The following is a 13,204-nucleotide window of genomic DNA, read 5'->3' as shown; positions in this document are numbered from 1 at the left end:
AACCTCCAGGCCTAGAGATTCACATCCCATGGTATGGAAGGAATGCATAGAAGCGACACCTGATGGTAAAAATAAACAAATAAATAAAATCATGAACAAACAGAAATTCCAGAACAAGTAATATTTTCATTCAAAGTTCAAAAATTAAAAAGTAAAAAAGTTCAGTCCACAGATGTAATGCCAAACCATGATCCTGTCCTTTTATCAGACTTACAGGAACAGCAAAAATATGTGAGAAAGCCTTTCATGATAACTTCGTGGACCTGACAGGGTAGTTCCATAGTTCGTGCCTTGTCGAATAACTAGTCTTAAAATTAATAGCCTGAAAGGTGGTCTTCAGGTTTACACACTGAGTACTATCTTGGGCCCTGCCTATTCAACATTTTACCAATGATGTGGATGAAGACGCTTATAAAATCTGTAGATTTTGCAAGGTTAATATAGTTGATAATATGATTTAGATTCAAAATGATGGGCTGTAACACTTGACTATATAAAACAGAATAAGAATGTATTAAATTATTTTTTAAATTATATATGTATACACATAATTTTTGACCTTGCATAAATTTATGTGAAATAGGAAACAAACAAAAACAAGACAAACTATTACATTGAGGTGACTTAATATAAGCCACTATTGTGAACACCTGCTAAAACAAATTAATGCATTTATACAAAGTTAAGACCACAATGAGGTAATGAGATAAGTTCGTTTCAGAGGGACCATGAGCAACCAGATACAAGGGGGATGTATTAGCTTGGTGCAAAAGTAATTGCAGTTTTTGCCACTGAAAGGGTAAAAACCGCAATTACTTTTGCACCAACTTAATGCAACATGAAAGGAAAGAGAACAAATGTATACAAAGACTCCTGCGGTTGTTAAGTCTACAAAAAAAAAACAAAACAGTCTTAGGGAGGGCATGATCTTAGTTTCCAAATACCTGAGTTGTAGAAAAAGAACTGTATCAGTATACTTTCAAGATGATTTCCTTTACAATCCCTAGAAATAGTAAAACAAGAGCAAATGGCAATGTCTACAGCCTCACCAAAAAGTGAGCTCCTCATCTCTGGAAGTAGCCAAGCAAAGGCTGGATCAAGCTCTACCAGGGAAGTCATGGAGGAGGCACTGAACATAATGAGGTAGTGGGAAAAGATATATTTAATTATGTTTTATGGCTCTATGATAATCCCAACAGCCATCTAGTTTTTCTCTTTTTCACAGACACTGCTATACGCTACTCAGCTATGTTATTTTAATGGTGATCTATACTTCAGTAGAGGGGAGGGTATGATGATGTAAAACGAAATTAAATAATAATTAGAAAGCTGAATTTAGATCACGTGCAAACCTCCAACATTTTCTTTTTTCTTTTTTTTTTTTTTGAGACGGAGTTTCACTCTTGTTGCGCAGGCTAGAGTACAATGGCGCCATCTCAGCTCACCACAACCTCTGCCTCCCGGGTTCAAGCAGTCCTGCCTCAGCCTTCCTGAATAGCTGGAATTACAGGCATGCGCCACCACGCCCAGCTAATTTTGTATTTTTAGTAGAGACAGGGTTTCTCCATGTTGGTCAGGCTGGTCTCGAACTCCGGACCTCAGGTGATCCGCCCGCCTCGGCCTCCCAAAGTCCTGGGATTACAGGCGTAAGCCACCGCACCCGGCCACAAACCTCCAACATTTTCTAGAGCAATACTTGGCTGTAAGATATTGCATAGTTAATATGACTTCACTGAAGGAATAGCTTTTTCCATGGACAAGATGGTGAATTAAGATTTTTATCATGGCTAAAGTATACTGTCTACTTTATATTTTCAATGCCTTACTTTAAAAAAAACCAAGACAAGTTTTTGTGTGTGTGTGTGTGTTTTTTCTATACCATGGTGTCATAACACCACTTACAACAAATGCCGAGTCTTTCTGAAGGAGTAATCTTTACTTGGAATATGCAAGCACTATTTAGCATTGTTTTGTTTTTAAAGATTGGTCACTGTGTGAATGCCCTTCCTACTGCAGGGGATAATGTTAAGAAATTTAACTTGAAAAGTGTTTCTAGCTCATCTTCACAATGTAATGATACTCCTGCTAAGTCTGGATTTAATTACAAATCAACAAAGAATGAGGAAGGGAGGAAGTTCAACATGGCTACCCATCACTCCATCACTGCCCCCCACCATCACTGACTTTTTTTCTTTCTTTTGGTCTGTGTACATCACAGCCCAGAGTGATTAATAACCTGTGCAAACAGACTATTCTAGAGATCACAAACTGCCTTTTTCTGTGTGTGTTAGTTTAGTAGTTCAGGCTATTTGAGGGATCTTAAAAGCACTACAGAATAAAACCTTTGTTTAAAGGAATATCGGGCACAGATTCTTCTCCCTGCTCCTCCTCCCAGAAAGTTAAGCAGAACTCCTTGAACTCTGACCTGAAAGGACACTTCGGTCAGCCACATCTAATCCTAGACTCTGAGATTAGTTTAATGATATTTGAGGCAGCTGGGATGAACCCTGCTAAATTCTGTGGCCACATTGTAAAATGAGTCATTGTTCCTCGAGGAGAGTCTTCTTGTCTCAACTGGTATTTGAATTAAACTGATACTACTAGTCACCTATTCCTCAGTACAGATAACTTCACAATTAGAACAGGAGTATATTTGTGCCTCATTTACCAGAACTCCATATTTTCCAGTATCATCTGCAAACCTTGCTTCTTCCCAAAAAATCAAACAAAGAATGCTGGCAATTAATGTCTTTACCAATCTCCAATCTTGAGACCACAACTCTGAAACGTTGCCCTCCCAGTGCATGCTACTATAACTTTATGGAATATTTAGACTGCAGTTCAAGAAGAATGAATGCTCCATTATTTTAACAGTCTGCTCAGGGTGGTCACTCTATTTTTTAATGCAATGTACTACACAGGAATGACATCATAAGGGTATCATAAAAGCAAGTGTTAAAACCTATGATGAATTTTCCTACTATAACTAAGCAGCTAATAGTGTAAAAGTAGATCAAAACATACACTTACGGTCTGGTAAAACATTTACATTCACCTTTGTAAATATAAAAATAAAGTTTTTTTTAAAACCATAAAATTCCCTTTTGCCTCTTACTTCTAAAGCTCCATTAGTGATCACAGACACCTGGAATTTTTTTCCTAATTAAAGAAGCCCAAGTAGTAATTGCTAATACATGGTATTTATTAATCTTGGGTAGTTTCTTTCTTATGATAAGGATCTCATTTGGACAATACTACTATGTATCAAATACAAATCACACTGAATCATTTACTCTCCTCTGCCACATACATTCCTTTTTCATTCTCTAACAAAGCTTCCTTCGCCACCTGTGATGGGTTCTTTCCAAGTCACTATGTCCAGAAAAAAAAAAAAATTCACCTCTTTGTCCTTCCACTCTCACTTAAAACTTAACTCCATCCTCACAAGTAGAATGTACCATCCAGAAACTCACCAAGTACATCTATGCATGACGATCCCCCTTAACTTTCCTTGCTTATATCTACCTTCAAACAAGAAGTGAAAAAGAGGGAGAATTACCACCAAATGAATATTGCTCTATTTATTAACATTTTTTCAACAAATACTATTTTAATATGAATACCTACCATGTTCCAGGAGCTATGCTATGAACATTGTTTGGATGTCATTTTCTCCTCACAACATTATGAGGGTACTTGTTATTTTTATTTAGAGATAAACTGAAGTTCATGGAGGTCAACATACACACCCAATGTCACAAAACAAGCAAGTGACAGAGTCAAGGTATGAATCCCTACCGTGTGACTACAAAGCTAGTGCTTTCACCACTATAATGGTTATAGTGCAGTCTGGACTGCATGGCAAGTCGTAGGTGTGGACAGGACTAGTTCCTAGACTAGAATAACTCACAGAACAGGGAGAAAAGAGATAAGTAAACAGACAAATGATAACCCACCGTGTTAACTACTGTTACAAAGATAAGTGTTATAGGGGCAGAAAGAAGAAAGTAACTAATGCTATTTGGTGAACAGTGAGGCAGAGGAATGACTCTCCCAGGCTGATAACCTCAATTGTAATTGAATCTTAAATTTCTCAGGTGAATTGTGAAGAGGGGGAAGCATTTCAGAAAATGCATAAGGACAGAGATTCAAGAAAAAATATGGGGCATCTGACAAACTATGGCAAATTCAGCTCTGAAGGAGGGTGGGGAATGCGAGGAGTCACATGGTTGAAGGGAATGAAAACGAAGACCAGAGCCTGACTGCCAGGCCCCAAATCTGATGAATAGAAAAGCACTGTTGACTGGGGAGTGTGAAGCTATTTGAAGCAAATGAGAGCTAGATTATAAGGACAGAGTGATGCATACTTGGAAAATATTTAACAAGGAGGATATAAAATATGGTGGTAGCCTCAGTCAGGAAGCAAATACTAAGAATTCCTGCTTTTGTCTGCAGTAGTCTTGACCGAGCACTTCTGTATTACAAACAGAAGCAGCCAAGGAAGAGTGAGAAATAGAAGATACAAGAATTCTGGGGACAAATGATAAGCATAATCCCAAATAAAGGTGAGAGAGTCAGCAATGGAAGGAGCAAGGAGAGAGGCTGCCCTTAGGCAGGGGAAGGAACCCCTCATCACACGCCCGTCCTGAATGCACAGCACACAAAGACTAAAGCGTCTGCTTCAGCATGGCATTACTTTCTCTTCTGTGCTGTTCTTTATTTTTTCTATGTGTCTTTGTCTTCTCTCTCCAACTAAGTAATAAGTCCCCCACAGGTAGTGGTCATATTTTCTATTTCTTGGTATCTCCCTCCATATTAAAACAATGTTGACACATATGAGCCAGTCTTCTGTCACAATGATTTGAGAAGGAAATCAGTGTAGAGTTTAAAAAAAAAAAAAAAAAAACCACCCTAATGGGGACAAGTCACAGATGAGAAATAAAAACTGTATCTTCACTTTGTAGGGGACAAACTGCCCCAGATGAAACTGTAAAATACATGGAGAATGTAGCTAAACTATTTATCAGGAAAGGAGTGTAATAAGTTGTCACATCATAAATAATCCTGTTAGAGCAGGTGCTTAGGGACGAATCTGTTATCTCTTATTTCTTTTACAGTAAATAAATGCAAGTACTGTTTAGTTGGTAACAGAAAACACCAGTGCCAAAGAATATTACAGAATTTTTTTTTAGCTAATATATTTCAAATTAATACATGAAATATGTTTGCTAGTTCTTTGGTTCCTCAAATTAGGAGAAAACATTTTTTAATAAAATGTATATCTTCTCATAATCTGTATGTTTATTTTTATAACTTACTCAGTGTTTAATCTGAAAATAGTACTCCGAAGCACATATGTAATCTTTTCTTAGCATCACAGCTTTTGGCCTACAGGCTTTGAAGTCCCCAATTTTATAGATAAGAAAACTGAGGTTCAAAGAAGTAGCTTCTCTCAACACACGCATGTTTAATAATGATGCCGGAGCTAAAGCCTGGTTTTCCTCACTCATTGTCCCATATTCTTTCATTAAACAAACCTAAAATGGAAACTGCTGTCTGAGATTATTTTCTCTGAATCTAATCAGGACTCCTTGCTGGCACTGTTAGCTTTCTGCCCCTCTGCTCTCTGCCTTCTCTGATTTCCCACGATAGATTCACAAATAAGCTGTGGCCAACAGTGCTCCTTACCTACCCGATATCCACTTTTCCTACTAGAGAATCCCTTTTTTTTTTTCTGAGCAGCATTGTGTCAAATAAAAAACTTGATTTCCCAGGCTCTCTAGTCCTGAGACTGAGATAAAGAGAAAGTCTTAAGGAAGGCTGTCCATTCCAGAATAATAAAGGCAGAGCTTCACGAGAGGCATTTGGCCTTCTGCTCTTCTTTCCCTACCCTCTTCCTGCCTAGAATCTCAACTGGCTATCTGGAGATCCAGCAGCCATTTTTCAGTCTAAGAGATGCCAGAAGACAGCCAGAGCCCAGGTGCCTGGCGGCATTGTGAAGATGCTGCACTGGTCACCTACATGAGACAAATAAAACCCCTGTTTGGTTAAGCCACTGTTGAAGAGTTTCTGCTACATGTAGTCACTTGCAATCTTAAATGATTAATACCTAAGCTAACATTTTAATAAGGACTGACATATTCCTAACATGTCACTCCACTGACTCAAACCCTTTCAGTGGTGGTCTCAAGCAGGAGACCACTAAATAAAACATTAACTTTTTAGTTTGGCATCCAAGGTAGTTCACAATAGATTTGAGTTCTGATACCTCTTAAACATATCCTGCATACCAGCCAAGCAGAACTCACTGCCAACTGTCTGTCTCACCTTCTCTCTGCCCATCAAAATCTTGCAGTCTTGTCAAGACCCCTCTCACACATCACCTCCCTCATCTATCTAAACTGATCCTTCCAATCTGATGAGATTTCTCCCTCTTTTCAATTTTCAAAGCAATTTTGTCTTCACGATAGCCACTGTACTTGTGTGCTCTCATGGGCAAGGGCACCTTCAGGTCAGGGATCTTGTTGTACTGGTATGGGAACTCTCCTCTTTCCCCATCCACCCCCCGACCAAGGCAATGCCCGATACACAGCAGATGATTAATAGTCACTTATTAAATTGAATTAATAAATACTTCCCCCTCTCCTAATGCATCTCTGACTGATCCGGAAAGAGTCCATGCCAGCACTCTAATGACTTAGGAGGGAGCTTGTGTGACAGCAGGAGTGAGCTGAGCTGCAGTTCAAACTGCTGTATTGTTTTGACACCAGAACAAGTGATAATGGGCTGTGACTCGGTGTGTCAAAGCGCTCACTCAAGACTCCGGTGCCAGCCTCTCCTGCTTGTCACGGGCCCCAGTCTGCAAAAGCCTTTCCTTTCGAAGCACCATGTGGCATCTTCTTCAGAAAAGCCTATAGCCGGTCACTCTTCTCCCCAAGGATCACAAACAAAACAATGACTGGGAGCAAGGTCTCACTGGGATCTGACAGCAACACTTGTCCCTCCAGGAATGATCCCTGGCATGTGTGCAAGAGGGGGTGAATGGGCAGCAGGCTGTGACAGAGAGCCAGGACAAGGCAAAACAGTAGTCTTCCCATAAAGCAAAGGCCACCCCACATGCAGCACTGAAGAAGCATGAAGTTCAGGTTGCAAAACATCGGGGAAAATAAAAGAAGGAAAAGTTTATAGAATGAGTGCAACAGAGAATATGTAATTTAAATACAACCTAAAAAACAAAACAACATAAGAATGAGCACCACAATACTGTGCGTATTAAAATATAGGACCTGAAGCAAGAAACACTCTATCCTTCACAGTACAGGCTTATAAAACATACTTCACATATGTGTGACTACAAGCCCCAAAGGAAGAAGTTATCTTCAGGAAGAGAATAGTTATAAGCTTGTTATCTGACCAGTGGCCATGGTCTCAAAGAAATAACCATTCAAAATGACTAAAACAAAGTAACTGTTGTACACAATTAATTGAAATGGAGACCAAGTCATAAATTAGTATAAATCTCCAAGAATAAGTTGCTAATCATTAGCCATATAAATCATTTAAAGTGCTATATAGTATTGTTTTAACTTATTAGCTGCTATGTATAATATCATTTTTAAAATTGTATTGCTATAAGAAAAATTTAATACCAATAATGCATCCTGGATAAAACATAACTGAGTTTACATTAAGATAACATATATGGATATCCAAATTACATTAGAATACTGCAGATGAGCTATTTAATTTGATGGGAAAGTGAATACTTCATTCATCAGAAGTCTGATTAAATAACTAAATCCCTGATTTATCCAATGAGGTTGTGCCTGGTGAGTGACCCGTGGCCCATCACCTCTCTAATGCCTTCCCACAAGGGTCTACTGTGGCCACGCAAAGCTCTACGATTAGAAGCTAGATCTGGGGCACCTGCACTGTGACCCTCCTGCCCCAGCCCTTCTCTTTCCTGGCATGATGCTCCACCCAGCTCTCCAAGACTTCTGCGAGTATCCTCCACGGCCAGTAACACTCCATGTGAACTGTCCTTCTCTGTAAGGTTGTCCTCAGCTCCACCAAGCCTGTGTGCCAACTTGTAGCATCATCGTTGCCCTCACTGCCACTGCCAAGGGCCACAGGGTAGAGAGGTGGCTGTCAAATGCATAGGCCTCAGCAGGGGTGAGTACGAAGGAAAGGAAAAGTAGAAACACTGGACCCAAGACTCAGCAGAAGTTACATTACATTATTTTGCACAAGGACTATTATATTTCTATTTTAGAGTGTTTCAGTTATTTCCATAAAGGTGTGGTTCTATTATACCAAAGGAGGTTATTTTGTTTATGATCTAGTGGATTATACTTTGTGGGAAACTGAATGAATTTTAAAAATATACAATTTTGAAAACATTACTTTATGTACAAATCTATGAATGGGTAATTATCAGACTATCCACTAATAATTATATTTGACCTTGAGGTACACCACACAATTTTTGATACAGATTTACCTTCGTAATTATACTTTTCTTAAGAGTATTATTAGCTTTCAGTTGGTTATTCTAATATTAAAATAAACACACACCAAAAACACAGGGGGACCACACATCTACTAGTTGGCAGGAGAGAGGTCTTCTTCAAATGCTATGTTTTACCACAGGTAATTCATGTTTAATTTTTTTTAAGAATAGAATTTGCTCAAAAATCAGGAAGATAGGAGGGGTTTAAATACTAAGAAAAGGGAGAGAAACAGTAAAGTAGAAGACTGGAGAGGTGAAGAAAAAGTCAATAAATTAGAATAAATTAAACTACTACTTTTGAATTCCCCTCCATTTCATTTCTTACTGCCTTGTTTACAGGCTAACTTCATTATGCTGTAACACAACTGACTATAACATAACATGGGCCAGGCGTGGTGACTCACGCCTGTAATCCCAGCACTTTGGGAGGCCGAGGCAGGCGGATCACGAGGTCAGGAGATGGAGACCATCCTGGCTAACATGGTGAAACCCTGTCTCTATTAAAAATACAAAATATTAGCCGGGCGTGGTGGCAGGTGCCTGTAGTCCCAGCTACTCAGGAGGCTGAGGCAGGAGAATGGCGTGAACCCAGGAGGCAGAGCTTGCAGTGAGCGGAGATCATGCCACTGCACTCCAGCCTGGGGGACAGAGCAAGACTCCGTCTCTCTCTCTCACACACACACACACACACAAAACACATAACATGACCTGCTGTCTTTAGGTGTGCTGGGTGCTTAAGTCATACAAATATCACCATTTACTTTTTTTTTTTAAGCCATGATCATTTAAGCCAGGTAAAAGTGCACCAAAATAATATAATTCAGCATGAAGCTACCTCCTGTGAAATGCTCTAAGAGAGAGGATAAAAAGGAACCGTGATTCAAGGGTGACAAGTTCAGTTCTCATTACATTCAAATTTTCCAGGATACAAATACCTACTGACAACGCATCCCCAGAGGAAATCATTTACATCCCTTCTGCTCCACATAGCCCCAGATTTGCTTTCAGGCAATCCCACAAGTGGAACCACTTGAGAAGAAGAGAAAAGATATGAGCAACTATTTCAGAGGAGGAATGGAAGGGAAAATCACCTGTTTTCTCAACACAACTGTGGGAAGAGTTGGATTAAATAAAATGGCTTCACTGTAGTCAAGCTGCATTTGTACTGAGGTAACTCAATATTTAGAACTTTAAGAAGAAAAACCAAGGAACAGAAAAAAACATTTGTCCGAGACTATAACTCACTAATTACAAAGCTATGAGTGAATATTTAAAGTTTCATTTGTCATTAGTTAAGGATATTTCATTTTTTAAAATACACAGTTTTAACCAGATGATGGGGGTGGAAGTTTTATTATATTGTCAGCCTGTGTAAATATTTAAGTACTCTGAAGAAAAGGGGAAAGAAGCAATGTAGTGCAGAACAACTTATCCACAAAAAAGAAAATAACATTCTTCTAAGTTGATGCAGTCACGGAATAGGATATTGTCAATTTAAAAACATGAATACCAGAAGACCTAGTCTTCCTATACCTTAAGAAAATTTAAGATTGGTACTTCACATCCAGTATCTCAGAATGAGGGCTCATATGAATTGAAGCTACAGAAAAAAGAAATTGACACACTGTATCTGGCTTCTGCATTGTAAAGTAATAATAATAACAACAGAAATCATAATAGCAACTAACATGATTCAGCCCTTACCCTGTGTCAAGGGCAACGTAAAGCACTTTATTTGGATTGTTTCATTTAATCTTCCTAACAACCCTACAAGGGGGGAATTATAATTACTACCCTGATTTTATAGAAGAGGAAACTGAGGCAGAGAATCGCAGAGCTGGGAAGTGGGGAGCACCAAGATGAAAAGCCCGGCAGTCAGAGTCCACAACGCCTAACCACTGCACTATATTACAATGCCCTCGATCAGAACCAGATTGTAAAAGACACAGAACTAGAGGGCCAACGATCTATTAAGTGAGCGAAGCCATCGTGATCAATTGCTTATCCACTTCTTAGGGGAAAGAAACTAGTCAATCAATTTGTTCTTCACCATCTATGTTTCACTATATTTAAAATTAAAAGGAAATTATTTTAAAAACTAATGTCAAATGTGAAATTTTTTCACATTTTATTAGTTTATTAGTTTTATTTTAAAAACTAATGTAAAATGTGAATTTATTTTCAAATCTTAACCTGGTTTGCTTCTACATCCAAACATTTTTGTACAATTCGATTTGTTTGATTTGGTTTAGTAAATTTTAACTCTTATTAAATAAACACTTATAACCAATGTTTTGTTACACATAATAGAAAATGTACCCAAAAAGAAAGCATTACATAAAGCATCTAATACAAGTCTTAGTTATATAGAATAATGCCCCCTGTGTGTGGGAATTCATCAGGCTGGAATCACATGCAAAACAGACTGTGATCTGCTGTAAGGAGTTCCTTTTTTCCTCTTTGACCCAAAGATCTGGTCTCCACTCCCATTCTTGCCCACTCATTACAAATCAAATGTCATCGATCCCAAAAGGCATCGAGTGAGTGATTCTGGGCAGCTCAGTGAGAAACCCATCACTGCAGAGCAAAACCAACACGATACAGTGCCACTGGTAATCGACCCACATCAGCTCTCTCCCACATAGAACACCATGCTCTCGTTTTCCCAGAATCACCAGTACTACAAACACAACTATTTTGGTTCCACACATTTCAAAGCCCTTTTAAAATTCAAGACAAACAAATGACTGTGGCAGCTTAGTGACACAGGTCCTTTGAGAAGTGCTTCAACTCACAACATCCATATTTTGAGTCTTCACCTTCCACTGCCACAGAGGCCTAGAACACACTGTTTTTAGGCCAGTGGGAAGTAAAAAGAATCCTTAGTCAGTTTTACTATGAATATATTACCCTCCAGCAGAAGTCAACACATATCTTCCAGGAGACTATTAAATGCACTAAGAGAGATAATTTTCTAAATGGCACCCCCAGTGCCCTGAAAATAATCCATTCTCCCCACAGAATAAAACAACTTATTTCTAAGGAGTAAGTTTATGCTAAAGATGGTCAATTAGAAAGATGTATCTGCATTCCATGACTTTAGAAGTTCAACTTTGGCTTTCTTGACGGCATGTTTTCTAAAAATTTTAGCATGGGTTATAAATTACCTCGGGATGTCCATGTGAAAGCAGTGCCGCCTGGGAACGGTTCCTGTCATCTTGTAGCATATTCAGCTGCTCCCTCCGCACAAACGGCACTTGTAATGAAAACGCTGCCATATATCTTGATTTGTCAGAGAACAAATCAGTTTTATCTGTTCATTTTGTGGTTTCGTGTCATAGGTATTTCAGAAAACATAATTTATAATTCCTCATGCAATTATATATGAAATTAAATCATCTCACTTTTCCAGAAGCATCAAAGTATTTCAGATTAAGTAGAATGCATTTGTAATGTCTTTGAAGTTCTCTTCCTCTCTCCCTTCCTCCCAATCCACCCCCTGAAGAAAAAAATAAATAAATAAAGGAAAAGAGAGAGAAATATTTAGCATTTTAATGAGTTAATCTAGTTATATTAGGTCAGGCCTTACAGGGACTTTTATTCATATTCCTAATGATATCCCACTATTACAACAATGTCTTAATCACGCCCTAGAGAGGCAGAGGGGTGTGGTGGCTAAGCCACTGTCTCAAGAAACAGAATGCCTGGGTTTGAACATTTAGGTCCTGGCTCTATCACTTACGTGCTGTGTACCCTGGGGTATGTCACTTAGCCCATCTGTGCCTCAGTTTCCTCAGCTGTTAAATGGAGATAATTATACTTATGCCACACGAGGTTTGCGAACATTAAATGATTTAACATGTGTAACACACTTAGAACAGTGCCTCACACATAGTAAGCTCTATGCTTCCTAGCATTATCATTAGCAACAATACCCATACCACTATTTTTTTGCTGTTTAAACTAAACGGACATAAGAATCTAGTGAGACTATGTCTTAAGGCATTCCAATAGGAGATGAGAAAAAAACATCCTACTGGTGGGTGCTTGTTTGGATGATAAATTGGTTATTTTAGGGAACTCCAAGACAATGTGGCCAGCATCTCTTACTGCGTACTAAGTGACACCTCAGTCTCCTGGTAGAACGTGCCACCCCAAATGTTTTAATCCCCTGATTTACAGCAGGGTTGGGCCTATTCCTTTTAATTTACCTGGTTAAATTAATATCTGCCAAGAGACTCAGACAAATTCATAATCTTGTCATTAGTCACTACAGGAAATTCCCCCTTAATAAGATGGAAAAGCAACTGATGATCTTAATTGCATTAGTTTAAAGTACAAATGGGTGCATTTTAATATCTAGTGGGGGTCACATGTAAAAAAGGAACATAGCAAATTATAATGTAATATGTTACATAGATATTTGTATACTTACTGTATACTTAATTATCAAACATTGGTTTCATAACTAATATTTCTTTCACATAAATTGATCTTTTTGGTTACATGAATATATTTTAATAGATAATTTGAGTTCTATAAATGCTGGCCAATTATATTTATTATGAAAACCCAGGTAAATATTTACTGAAAACAAATACTTCTCTCTATCTTGGGACTACCAACATACTCACATAGGAAGAGAACGATCCCAATATCTGAGGATAGGCCTCAGTATGAGCCGCATGACTCCAG

The 13,204-nt window shown here is 38.5% G+C and overlaps 1 protein-coding gene across 3 annotated transcripts in view; it reads right to left on the bottom strand.

The window, feature by feature from the left end:
* Positions 1-13,204, bottom strand: part of SATB2 (SATB homeobox 2) — a 190,036-nt gene that overhangs the window by 138,669 nt on the left and 38,163 nt on the right. The window lies entirely within an intron of this gene.

This window comes from Hylobates moloch, unplaced genomic scaffold (assembly GCF_009828535.3).
Source record: "Hylobates moloch isolate HMO894 unplaced genomic scaffold, HMol_V3 SCAFFOLD_1, whole genome shotgun sequence".
Lineage (NCBI taxonomy): Eukaryota > Metazoa > Chordata > Mammalia > Primates > Hylobatidae > Hylobates > Hylobates moloch.
Note: the sequence above shows the minus strand (reverse complement) of the source record. Positions and strands in the feature narration are given on the sequence as shown.